The following is a 14,057-nucleotide window of genomic DNA, read 5'->3' on the forward strand; positions in this document are numbered from 1 at the left end:
CAAGAAAACTGAAGCTAAGGTGGGGGAAAGAAGCCATTTGCCAGTGGTCCCACACTGAATTGGTGGTGAAAATCCAACCTTATAAGTGACAGTCAAAGACAGCTCCATGGTTCTGAACCAGGGAGAACTTTTACTGAACGTGGTTGACAGAAATAAGGACGTTTAGAGGGGGAACTGGAGACATAAGGGAGATGATGAGTCCTATTTTCTGCGTTCAAAGATGAGCTATGTGAGTGGAAACATCTGGTGGGCAGCTGGCAAACCTATGTTTGGTGCTCAAGAACGAGAGGCTGAAAATGAAGAGGAAGAGTTCTTTAGCTTATGAGTGCTCTTTGAAGCCAAAAAAAAAAAAAAAGATGAAGAGAGAGGAGAAATTCTCTGAAGGAGAGATCTGGAAGAGAAAAGAGCAGAAAGATGAGGCTGGAATTTGATAAATACTTGTTTGGTAAATAGTTGGACAGGTCATTGATGCAGGGGATGTCTTCAGCAATAGTTAAATGATCACATACTCTGACTGGACAGATTATGTATCAGAGGCCAGGGCCTGTAGATTCTCTGAGCAAAGCTTTCTAGAGTTTAATATAGGATCTGAGAATTGACTTTCTCTAGAACTGGAAGGTTTTCTTTCCTCTGCAGCTCTAGACATGTTGTGGCTAGTGGTTTGGAAGAGAAGACTAAGGCTGTTGGAGTATTGTAATGCAGCAATAAGTGGTGGAAAGAACGCTAGCTTGGGGATCAGGGGATCTGGGGTCAGATTTTCATTCAGTTATTTACTACTTCATGTCCTCTCTTTGGGCCTCAGTTTCCCTGTCTGTAAAATGAGAGGGTTGCACTAGATGACCTTTAAGACCCTCCTTTCCCTGATATTTTGCAGCTCTTATTCATGCCAAAGTAGATACAGCCTGGATATCTGAATTTCACAGATAATGGTAGCTCAGTAGAGGACAAAGGGGGAAAGAGAGCTTGCTTCTTTGCTCTAGATACAATAAAAAAAATTAATCCTATCGTTACTTTTAGAAAGGACATGACAATGAACTACTCTGTGGCTCCACTCACAGTTCCTGCACCTTCCTATATCAACATTCTTTTCCCTGACCACTATTATTCCTTTGTTAGAATATATGCTCCTTTAGGGCAGGGGCCATATCATTTTATATTTTTATGCCTGGCTCCTAGCATGGTGCCTGGTACTTTAATAATAACTGCCATTTCATCCATCCATCCATTCCAAAGTGGAATGCTTTGGGAAGTAGTGAGCTTCCTATTCCTGGAGGGGCTCAGGTGGGAGGCTAGATGGCAGCTGGGTGATGGTATTAAGGTGATTTCTATTCAGAACCAGATGACTGCTGAGGTCTCTTCTGTGTTTGTGATTCTATGAAACCCATGGCTTATAACCTTTCACAACAGTGGGTAACCCATGTTAGAAGCACAGAATTCCAGATTCTCAGAGCTGGAAGGGGCCATTGAGATCATTTAGCCCGACCCCCTCCCTGGTATGTGAATTGCTTCTCCATAGCTAATGTGCCAAACAAGACCATACCTTCTCCCTCTTGCTCGGCGCCCAGTAGACTTTGGAATTGGCCAGCATTTCAATTCCCAAGTTTTTAAAGTCAAAGCAACGTGTTCAATATGGCTCTAGAAATCTCTCCTGCAAAAAACTGCCAGAGTCATCGACTGAAATATTTATTTGAATATAAATGAACTCAGATTTGCCAAAATATGTCTCCCCCCATCCCTGTTGTCATGGACACAAATGGCTGACTTTCTACTGTGCATTTCTTTTGTAATGGGTACAATATGTTTCAGTCTCTCATAGGGTGCTGGGATTGGATATGAATAACTCGCCATTATGTGGGCTTCCAAAAATGTCAGCCTGTGGGAAACTTTCTTGCCTCTGACTCTATTAGAAACAACAAGCGTTGACTGAGTTTGCATCTCTGGGGTTTAAAGATGAGGTACAGGGACCATCCCTTTTCCCCTTACCAGATTCCCTCTGAGTTCTACAGAAGTTACATCATCAAGATAGTGGAACAGAAGCTTTGTAGTGTCAGTCTCCACCCCTTTGGCACTCCCTGTCCTCTGGAAGTTAGGGATTGTTTTCTTATTAACTACAGGTACAGAATGTAGAAGGCAGACTGATTAATAGGGAAGAACACTGTGTTTGGAGTCAGAACATCTGAGTTCTGCCACTTGCTACCTGTGTGACCTTGAGCAAATCTCTTGACCTCTCTGAGCCTCATTTTTCACATCTGTAAAAGAAGAGTTGGACTGGATTGCATCTAAGGTCTCCCAGCTCTAAATCTATAATCCTTTGATATGTAAAGCAAGGGCTTAGACAAGATGGCATCTAAAGTTCCTCCAGGCTGTAGAGCTTATGAATAAGCCGTAAGTCTAAGAAAAGACAGCCTGAGGTGTGAGGGTGGAGGTGGGTTGGTAGACATGGGACATTTGGATTGCTAGCTTCCAATACCTTAGAGAATACAATGTTTATTAAATGATTGTTGTGTGCAGAGCAGTGTGTAGTCCTGCCCTCATGAAACTTATGGTGTGTGTGTGTGTGTGTGTGTGTGTGTGTGTGTGTGTGTGTGTGTGTGTGTGTGTGTGTGTGTGTGTATAAGGGATAAAATACCAGTACAGACAGCTCTAATATGTGGTTTCATATAAGGAGATTATATAGGGGCAAAATGCTATGTGGGATCTGAGGGAAGAGGTTGTTAGGGAAAGGGAAGACTGTAGGCAGTTGGGTACAATGGAAAAAGCACTGGATTTGCAGTCCAGGGAAGTGAGCTAAATCAACACTGACCACTTCCCATCTCTTCCATGAGATTCAGAGAGGTTAAGTGATTTTTCCCTGGTCATCCTTCCAGCAAATTAAGTGCCAGAGACAGAATCTGGCCTCAGGTCTTTCCAACTCCAAAGCCAACACTCCATCCATGATGCCACATTCTGTCTTTAGCACATAGTGGTCTGATTGTTGTTATTCAGACCTGCGATTTCACTGGTGTACGGAGTTCCTGGTGAAGCCCTTTCTCTGCCAATGCAAATCAGTACCTTCTCAGAAACTTGGAGTCTTAGAAAGTTGTCTGGGGGCACTGAGAGATGAATAGACTTGCTTGCCTCAGTTCAAGAGCTGGTTTGAGTCAGAGTCTGGACTGGACTTGAACCCTGGCTCTGTGGCCCTTATCGGTCTAATTGTAGAACTGGTCACTGATGATGATGTTCATAATTTTCATAGCTGACATTTCATTTCATGAACAGGAAATCTCTGAGATTGATAGTGAAAGTGTCATTAACTTCATCTCACCGAGGAGGAAATGTAGGCTCAGACGGATGACGCAGCTTGCTTGCAGTTGGCCAGTCAGTCAACAAGCATTTATTAAGTGCCTACAACTTGTTTGTCCTTTGTTTTTGAAGAGGACCAATGACATAACAGTCTTGTCTTGACTTGCTCTGGAATTGGATTAAGTAAGCAGATTAGTGCAAAGCCATCAGCCTCACTCTCTCTTCCAGAGTCATCAAAGTCCAGTGGCAGGACAAAAGTCAGGATGACTGGCACTGACCTGGAATGCAGAGGGTGACTTCGGCATCTTTAACGTCTGACCAAACTCTAAGTACTCTACGGCATTGGCTTCAGCTACTTTCATGGCCGTTGGAATAAATTGTTCTCATCCACCCATTGCACCAGGGGAAGTCTTCACATGCTTGGGGCAGATACCCCTTTAACTCACCAATGGGCTTGAGGCCTGTTGGTTACCCTTAGTCTGGTATAGCCTGTCTGCCTAGACCATGGTGCATACTACAGCTTCTTGGAGTTACAGGTGAGAGCTGGGTGAAGGTGGACACCAAAGGTGGATGAGCAGCACTGAGAAAGGCTTAGCAGAACCTCACACCAGAACTCCCCTCCCCATACCACACCAAGTAACAGGGATACAAAGAAAGATAAAATCAGTCTGTTCCTGAGGAGCTCACAGTGTAAACGGGGGGAGACAACAAGGCACTACAAATCTCTATTATATGGCATAATAGCTGTCTCAACATCAGCTCAGATGCCCCAGTGTTAATGAGAAATCTCACTGCAAGTCTCTGGTATATGGTAAGAAGAGTTTGTAGTCTTACGAGATAATCTCATTGTTTCTCCTTGCTCTAGAGTTGAGATCCCATCAGTGTCATCGATTAGATACAGGCTGGCAACTCTGACCAGAGCTTTTAGTCTGAGAGAGTTGTCCAGAGCCCTGAGAAGTTGTGACTTGTCCTGGTAACACAGTATGTATCACAGTAAGGTCTGGAACTCAGGTCTTTCTGTCCCCAGGACCAGCCCTCTATCCTCTCTGACAATGGTTCCTCCTTCGTGGTATAATGAAACATAGTGTGAGGAAAGTCACTACTCTCAGCAGTTCATAGAAAATGTCAGACGAACAGTCTGTTAGGAAAACACTGGCATTTTAGAAAAGCTGTGTGATAATAAATGAGAGCACATTAGTCCTCCAAGCTAGTGACAAGTGTTAGCGGTGCTAGCAAAGAAATCAATGAGGCAGCTCTGCCCTCGCTCACCTAGGAAGTCATCCTGTTGGCAAGAGAGGAAGTCAATTTCACTGCCCCTTCCAGGAGTGTCTCTCTCTCTCTCTCCCTCTCTCTCTCTCTCTCTCTCTTTCTCTCTCTGTGTCTCTTTTTCTCTCTCCCTGACTCTATCACTGTCTCTTTTCTCTTTCTGCCTGTTTTTCCTTCTGTCTCTCAGTCTGTCTCTCTCTCTCTCTACCTTGGTCTCTCTTTCTGTCTCTATCTCTCTGCCTCTCTCTTCTCTCTCTGTTTCTTTCTCTTTGTTTCACATTGTCTCTGTGTCTTTCTGATTCTATCACTGTCTCTCTCTCTGTCTCTCTGTCTCTTTCTCTCTCTGTCTCTCTCTCTCTGTCTCTCTCTCTGTCTGTCTCTCTCTGTCTCTCTCTCTGTCTCTCTCTCTCTCTGTCTCTCTGTCTCTCTCTTCTCTGCTTCTTTCTCTTGGTTTCACATTGTCTCTGTGTCTTTCTTCCTGATTCGATCACTGTCTTTCTCTCTGTCTCTCTTTCTTTCTCTCTTTCTTTCTCTCTCTCTCTCTCTCTCTCTCTGTCTCTCTCTCTTCTCTGCTTCTTTCTCTTGGTTTCACATTGTCTCTGTGTCTTTCTTCCTGATTCTATCATTGTCTTTCTGTCTCTATTTCTCTCTCTGTTTCTCTGTCTCTTTGCCCTCTCTGCCTATCTTTGTTTCTTATTCTCTGTTTGTCTCTTTCTCTCTATTTCTATCTTTTTGCCTCTGTCTGTTTCTTCCTCTTTTTATCTCAGTCTTTCTGTCTCTATTTCTGTCTCTTTCTTTAGTACTAGGAAGGAAGAGGAAGAGGAGTTTCACAGATAAATGTCGGGGGTGTCTCAGCTTCAGTGCTCAGAATACAGACCAGAAGTATATTCCATATTCAAAGATGGGATTGTGGTGTTACCTCCTGGGTACATGATACCAAGCTGAATTTCACTCCTCAGCAAGGTTGTACTGCAGGCTTCTTCTCCAGGAGGTAACACTCTGTCTACCTGCCTGTTCCCTGAGCTCAAATCCTACTTTAAATCTTTTCTGAGCACTGAAGCTGAGACAGTAGTGGATAGAATGGCTGGCTCCAAAGTCAGGCACTCCTCTTCCTGAGTTCAAATGTGACCTGACACTTCCTAGCTGTGTGACCTTGGACAGGTCATGTAACCGTGTTAGCCTCAGTTTCTGTAAAATGAGCTGGAGCAGGAAGTGGCAAACCATTCCACTGTCTCTGCCAAGAAAACCCCACATAGAATCGGGCATGACTGAACAACAATAAATTGAACTCAGGTCTCCCTGACTCCAAATTTTAAGTCCTGTCTACTTTGCCATCTCCTTGTTGAATTTATTAAATTGAATCGCGATGCAGGTGATGGTGGTGGTGTGAAAAGCTGATTAAATCAGACTGAATTGAGAAGCATCCTCTCTGAGTGGGGAGGTGCAGGGCCTCCTATCTTCTGGCTTCTCTAGACTGCCCCAGGAGTGTTGTTTTCAATTCTGGTTACCACAGCTTGGAGGTGGTGGTGGTGGTATTGACAAGCTCCAGAGCATTCTGGGTGACTAGGGTGATGAGGGGGCTGAGATGACTCCATTGAGGAAAGAGTTCACAGAATTGGGGCTGGAGAAGAGAAGCCTTAGGGGATGTGGGCCAGCTCTTTTCAAGAACTTGGAGGGCTGTGCTAAGGAAGAGAGATTTGATTTCTTCTGCTTGACCCTAAAGGGATAAACTAGGCACATTGAAGACAAGGGTGGGAGGAGGAGTTTCAGCAGAACAGATTTTGGCCCAAGAAAAATTTCTTAACAATTAGTGCTATGGAAAAGAAGAATGAGCTGCATTTCAAGGTGGTGAGTTCCCATCACTAAAGGTATTCAAGCGGAGACTAAATGACTCCTTGAAGGGAGATTTCTGCTTCAGATATGGGTTGGGGTAGATGGCCTTGAAGGTCCTTTCCTGCTCTGAGTCAAGTCAACAAACATTAACTAAGTATGTGTAAGACACTAGGCTGAAAGCGGAGATTTTGTGAAATGTTTATTTAATGCTGAAAGGAGGAATAAGGGAATGAGAAATAGCTTGTTGACATGTAGGAGGGACAGGTTGGCAAATGTGGTCACTGGCAGCCTGAGAACTGGGGTAGCTCCTTCCTGTTGCTGCTGCTAACTTGACTGCTAATCTCAACTCAAGACAAGTAGCAGAAATAGGTTTTGCTGAAGCTGTTTTATTTCTTCATTCAGTTCCTTATAAAATGACAGGTCCTGTTCCCTCCCCACCCCCCACTCTGAAAAGATTCCTGGAGTCTGAGGACGCTAGAAGGCTGTTTGTCAGGGTTGTGATGGAGGATGTACTATCCAAGTACAGGATGGGTAAGGTGCCCTAAGAAAACTACTCAGTACTCATGAATGCAGGCAGCTAGGTGGTGCAGTGGAGTCAGGAAGACCTGAGTTCAAATGTGATCTCAGACACTTCCCAGCTGTGTGGTCCTGGGCAAGTGGCTTCACCCTATTTGCCTCAATTTCCTCATCTATAAGATAAGCTGGAGAAGGAAATGGTAAACCACTGTAGTATCTTTGCCAAGAAAACCCCAAATGGGGTCACAGAGAGTCAGATGTGATTGAACAACGTAGCTTAAAGTGTTATATAAATGTTAGCTATTATTTTTATATCCTGATTATTGATGAACATGTATTATTGACTCTTTTAGATAATCAATCAGCAAGGAAAATGACTGAACAGCAACATAACTGGCCTTCCTGCCTCTAGACTTTCCCTGCTCCAATCCTTCCTCCCCACAGGTGAGAGGTGCTTTCCTAAGGTGCAAGTCTGACCACCTTCCTTCCTTGCCCTCCCCCAATTATATACACGTTCTATAAACTCCAGTGGCTCCCTATTACCTCTAAGGGGGAAAAATGATTCCATCTTTATCTCATCCTTTTAAATTTTTTCTCTAAGTTTTATATTGTACATAATTGGTTAGATAGTACATTACATAACTTATAAATAATTAAAGTTTCACATAATGGAGGTGTGTTCTAAAATGTTTTACTGATAGAATCCATAAACAAAAGAATGTGGAGACCAGTGATCTCCTGGGAGGACATAATATGTAAACAGATAATTATATCCATGATAATTTGAGTTGGGACAGAGCATTAACAACTAATTAGGGAATCGGAAATGTTCCTGTAGGGGATAGCATATTAGCTGAGGCTTGAAAGAAAGTACAGAGGTGAGGAAGGAACACATCGTTGGCATGGGGAAAGTCACTTAAACTATCTGCCTCCGTTTCCTCAACTTTAAAATGGAGATATTTGCACCTATCTTCCAGGGTTGTTGGGAGATTCATGTGAATGAACCTGAGGCTGGAGGCTGTGAATGAGGTGGTGTGGCCAGAAGCCCAGAAATTTCAAGGGGGCAAAGGATTATGGGAGCCACAAAGGTGGTCATAAAATGCAGCCCAAATCCAATGGGAACAGCCCCATCAATCTCCAGGGCCACTGTCATTTCTTCTCAACTGCCTCATTCAGTCCCTCATCTATTCTCCCCTAGATAACTTTAATACTCTGCTAACAGGTTGCTCTGAATCTAGGCTATCCTCTCTCTTGTCTATTCTTTTAAACTGCCTGAAAAATCTTCTTAAAAGTTCTAAGGGGCTTCACTCCTCATGGTCTACTGAATAAAACATAAACAGCTGAGTCTGGCATTCAAGGTCCTTTACAATCCAGTTCCAATCTACTTTTTCAGCCTTGTCTCCCACAAATCGTCTTCACCTACTCAAAGCTCTGGACAAACTGACCCCCTTCATCCTCTATTTATGACCTTCTTACTGCCCATTTTTGGATCTTTGTTTATGCCAGCCCTAGTCCTGGAAAGGAACCTCTTCGCTTCTCCCTCCTTCAGCCCACCCTACACCTGGCAATGCCTCTCCCTTCCTCTAAGGCCCAGCTTAGGAACCTCTACTCCACGAAGCCCATCTCAGATAAAACCAATCTTTCCTGCCTCAAAGTTAGATTAGTCCTTTGCCTGGGAGTCTCCTTTGCATCAGACTTGGGAGGGACCACAGGAGCCATTAAACCAGGGGTGCAGTCTTGAGGCCACATGTGGCTTGATTTATTCAAACCCTCTTTTTTTTTGTTCAATATCAGACTCTTTGTGACTCTATTTGGAGTTTTCCTAGAAGGAATACTGGAGTGGTTTGCCATTTCCTTTTCCAGTTCATTTTACAGATAAAGAAACTGAGGTAAACAGGGTTAAGTGACTTGCCCATGGCCACGTAGCTAGTGTCTGAGGTCAGATTTGAACTCAGGAAGATGAGCCTTCCTGACTCCAGGTCCATTGTTCTATGCACCATGATGCCACCTAGCTGCCCTCTTGCTTTACAAAGGAGTAAACTGAGATCCAGACAAGTGAAATGATTTCACAGGATCATTATACTGGAGCTGGGAGGGACCTCAGAGGCCATCTGGTTGAATCCCTTTCTTTTAAAGGAGGGGAAACTGAGATTCAGAGTTAGCAACTTATTTAAGGTCATTCAGGCCATAAGTATGAGAGGTAAGAGTTGAACCCAGAGTTTCTGCCTCCCAAATCAGTGTCCTTTCTTCTGTATCTCCAAGCTGCCAGTAGTTACACAGATATTAAGTGGCAGAGCTGGGATTTGAACCCATGTTTTCTGATTGAAAATCTAACACTTCCCATTAGACCTCCCTTATCTCCCTCTTCCTTGTGTCAGTAAGTCTGTACCTTACAGAATCATAGTATCTTGGAGTTAGAAGGACCTCTGCAGCTGTCTAGTACAGGAATCCCTCGATGGGGGCTCATCCGGCCTAGTTTCAGGACCTCCAGTGAGGAGGACCCTGCTCCCTCCAAATACTACTCCACTTTTTGGACGGTTCTAATTGTTAGGAGGTTTGTCCTTCCTTCTATTAGCCCCTAAGCTTCTTGAAAGCAGGACCTATGTCTTTTTTTTAATACTCAGTCTTGAGCAAAGGTCCTCTTGCATGGAGTAGGGGTTTAATAAATGTTGAATTGAACTGAACTGAGAAGCCGGAGGAACCATGCAGGTGTGATTGGACACTTGACCGTACGTGGCAAGCCTTTCAGAGTACAGTAGTCTCCAAATGCCTGTCATTCTTTTTCAGCTGCTGCCTCTTAAAGGGACAATTTGTGTGCAGATTGGGGCTGGACCTGACAGTTTCACGGCAGGGATGCTGAACCGTCTCCAGCTGCCTCAAGGGTTGGCTAAGGCCTGATCACTCTATTTAAGGCAGAAGCTGAGACAAAAGCAGCAGCAGTTTACCTGGGTGTAAACATTCCAGGCTGGGCATGTGGGCTTCCTGGGATGGCTTGAGGCTTATCAGCATGGGCAGTGATCTGTGGGATTTACAGAAAAAGCATTGTGTGCTTACAAATGCAGTCATTACTAGTGATGTTCCATCTCCAGCAAGTTGTGCAATAACGGATGCAGAAGGCATGGTGGTGGTGGTGGTGGGGGGTTCCCATCATGCTGCCTGTCGGCTTGGAGAGGAACTGCTCTGCATTTATGGAAGATGGGAAAGGTGTGTCCTGGGGGTGACAGGGTGCAGGGAGCTCTCAGGGTCCTGGAGGTCAGAGAGCCTTAGGAAAAAGAACGGATTAGCATCAGGAGATGAGTTCCAGACCTGGCTCCTGTGTATGACATGTTAGCTGTATGACCTAGGGCAGGCAGTGTTGGCTTTCTAGGCTTCTTAACCTGCCATTCAAGGCCTTTTCAGGCAGGTCCCCAGTCATCTTTCAGCCTGATCTCTTACTATGTACCATATATCAGTGGTTCTTAAACATTTTCATGTCATGGATCTCCTTGACACTCAGAGGGAGCGTATGGATCCCCTTTTCAGAATAATATTTTTAATGCAGAAATAGTAACAATAACAACAAATACTAGCTAGTATTTATATAGCACTTTGAGGTTTGCAAAACTCTTTACATATAATAGTCCTGTGAGGTAGGCACTATCAATATCCCTATTTTTATAGATGTGGAAACTGAGGCAGACAGAGGTGAAGTGCCTTGCCCAGGGTCATACAGTAAGTGCCAGAGGCTAGATTTGAACTCAGGACTTCCTGAGTCTAGGTTCTGCACTCTGTCCACTGCACCACCTAGCCACTATTATCAGATCTTCCTGACTTCAAAATCAGCTCACACACAGGGGAGAAAGGAGAAGTTCACAGTGCTTGTGAGCAGGCAGCAACATCTAACCACTGAGAAACTGACAAACAGGCATAAAATGTCATCATCAAAGTATAGGATAGGAAGAGAAGACCAGTTGGCCACATGGTAAGGAGGACGAATGCCATGTAAACAACTGAAATGCTCCTTTGGTGCTCTCTTGATGTTGGAAGAAAGCCAGGAAGGCTTCCAGAACATTGAGCACTGAGTTGACCTTGAGTGGGGAGGAAAAGTAAGGGAACGTGCATTTATATAGGACCTATTATACTCCAGGCACTCTGCTAAGTATTTTGCAAATAGTATATCATCTGATCCTCACAATAATCCTGAGAGGTAGGTACTATTATTATCCCCATTTTACAATGGAGGAAACCTAGGCAGTCAGTAGATAAATGATTTACCCAGGGTCACACAGCTAGTGAGTGACTGAGGCTGATTTTGAACTCTGGTCTATAACAAATCCAGGCCCAGTGTTCTATCCACTGTTCTTTCTACCTAGCAACCCCAGGTAGACCTGGGAGTTTAACAGTCCCATAGGATGGGCAGGTATGGATGGATTGTGATCTGAATTGTTAGAGAAAACTTCCAAATCCATGAGCTCAGAGATCACAAATCTAGGCATTTGAGTGTGAGTAAACTAGCAAGTGCTGTAGGAAGATGGATTAGGATGGTGAAAGGTCTTTAGACCAGGTCATGGGAGCAGTTAATTAAGCTGCTGAAGAGTTTCAGGTGCTGTTGGCACCATCAAAATTGGAACTGGGGAGGTTTAGCCAGAAGGGAAGATGGAGGGGATACAACAGTTTTCTTCAATATTGGAAGGGTATTCATGCAGACAAGGCATCAGAGTAGTTCTGTTTGGCAGAGGGCAGAACTCAGAGTAATGGGAAACAGTGGGGTCGAGAGTAAGGGTCAATTGCAGAGAGGGAGGTTTCAGTCCAACGTAAGGAAACACCTTTCTAACAACTGGAGCTGTCCAAAACTGGAAGGCACTCCACCAGGAAGGATGGGAGTTCTTGCTTGCTACAGATCTCCAAGCAGAAACGGGACAGTTATTTATGGGGATGTTTTTTCAGGAACTGGTCAGACCAGATGATTTCTGAGATCCCTTCCAACTCTGAAATCTCCCTTCTGCCCCATTCCTGTGAAGCCATCTATGGATTCAAAAACCTTTTGAAGGTGGGTTCCCATGATTCATTGCAGCCTTGAAGGCCCAAGGGAGATGTTCACACTAACACAGAGAGGCATTCCAAGAAACAGACCCAGGTTTAGGGGAAGGTGAGATAGATTTGGGATGCAAATGAATACAGTCAAACCTCATTAATTCAGACCCCACTCCTTTGGAATTTGAGATGATCTAGAAGCCCGGTTGAGCCGAAGGCTGAGTTTGCACTACTAATGATAATGTAAACATTATTATGAGGTGAGCAAAGCCTTCATAGTATAAAGCATTATTATTATTATATTGAAAACGTGGGGGGAGTTGGTTAATCTACAGAGGAATAATCTTCAAGGACTGAAGAACATTTATTTGCACATAAACAATTTGCTAACTGTCAAATGATTTAGATCTATTCCTTACACTGTATGTATTTTGTGAGTACAAATTTTTGCATGCTGTCTCCCCCATTAGAATGTAAGTCCCCTTTGAATTAATGAAAAAAAATGTAAAGGAAAGTGGCCTTGTCGTACCAGACCTTACATTGTTTTGTAAATCAGCAGTCATCAAAACTACTTAGTACTGGTTAAAAAATAGAGTGGTGGGTCAGTGGAATAGATTAGGTACATAAGACACAGCAGTAAATGGTTATAGTAATCCACTGTCTGATGAACCCCAAAACTCCAGCTTCTGGGATAAGAACTCACTATTTGACAAAAACTGCTGGGAAAACTGGAAATTAGTATGGCAGAAACTAGGCACAGACCAACATCTCGTACTGTATACCAAGATAAAGCCAAATGGGTCCATGATTCAGACATAAAGGGTGATACCATAAGCAAATTAGGAGAGCAAGGAATAGTGAAGAAGGGAAGAATTTATGACCAAAGAAGAGATAGAGAACATTATGAAATGCAAAATGGGTAATTTTGATTATATTGAATTACAAAAAAAAAAAACCTTGGTGCAACATTAGAAGAAAAGCAGAAAGATGGAAACCAATTTTTACAGCAAATGTTTCTGATACAGGCTTCATTTCTAAAATATATAGAGAACTGAGTCAAATTTATAAGTATATAAGTCATTCTCCAGTTGACAAATAATCAAAGAATATGAGGAGGCAGTTTTCATATGAAGACATTAAATCTATCTATGGTCATATAAAAAATTCTCTAAATCATTATTGATTACAGAAATGCAAATCAAAACAACTCTGGGGTACTACCTTGTACCTATTAGATTGGCTAATATGACAGAAGGAAAATGCTAAATGTTAAAGATGTGTGATAATTGGGACACTAATGGATTGTTGGTGGAGTTGTGAACTGATCTAATCATTCTGGAGAACAATTTGAACTATGTCCACAGGGTAATCAAACTGTGCATCCCCTTTGATCCAGCAATACCACTACTAGGTCTGTATCCCAAAGAGATCATAAAAATGAGGAAAGTACCTACATGTACAAAGATATTCGTGGTAGCAAAGAATTTGAAAGTGAAGGAATGCTCATCTATTGGGGAATGGCTGAAAAAGTTGTGGCATATGAACATAATAGAGTACTATTGTGCTATAAGAAATGATGAGCAGACAGACTTCTGAAAAACCTGGAAAGATTTACATGAACTAATGCTGAGTGAAGTGAGCAGAACCAGGACAACACCGTACACAGCAGCAACATTGTGTGATAATCAACTATAATTGATTTAGCTCTTCTCAGCAATACAATGATCTAAGACAATTTCAAAAGACTCATGATGGAAAATGCTATCCACATCCAGAGAAATAGCTATGGAGTCTCAATATAGATTGAAGCATACTATTTTCACTTTTTTGTGGCTTTTCCCTTTTATTATATTTCTTCTTTTACAACATGACTAACGTGGAAATATGTTACATGATTGCACATGTATAACCTATATCAGATTTCTTGGAATCTTGGGGAGGGGGGTTGGACTGGAAAAAAAAATTGAAACTTAAAATCTTATAAAAAATTAATGTTGAAAATTATCTTTACATGTAGTTGGAAAAAGAACAATACTATTCCCCCACCAAAGGAATATAATATGCCCCTTTGAGGGAAAGATTTTTTTCTTAACCTTTTCTGGTATCTTCAGTGCTTAGCATGGTGCCAGGCACAGAGCAAACATTTA

General features: G+C 42.9%; 1 long non-coding RNA gene across 1 annotated transcript in view; it reads left to right on the forward strand.

The window, feature by feature from the left end:
- LOC140508617 (uncharacterized) overlaps positions 1–14,057 on the forward strand; it is a 46,661-nt gene that overhangs the window by 3,213 nt on the left and 29,391 nt on the right. The window contains exon 2 of the long non-coding RNA XR_011968482.1: positions 7,251–7,341. This is a non-coding gene — a long non-coding RNA (uncharacterized lncRNA). The remainder of the gene's footprint in view (positions 1–7,250; positions 7,342–14,057) is intronic.

This window comes from Notamacropus eugenii, chromosome 5 (assembly GCF_028372415.1).
Source record: "Notamacropus eugenii isolate mMacEug1 chromosome 5, mMacEug1.pri_v2, whole genome shotgun sequence".
In the NCBI taxonomy this organism is placed as follows: Eukaryota; Metazoa; Chordata; class Mammalia; order Diprotodontia; family Macropodidae; genus Notamacropus; species Notamacropus eugenii.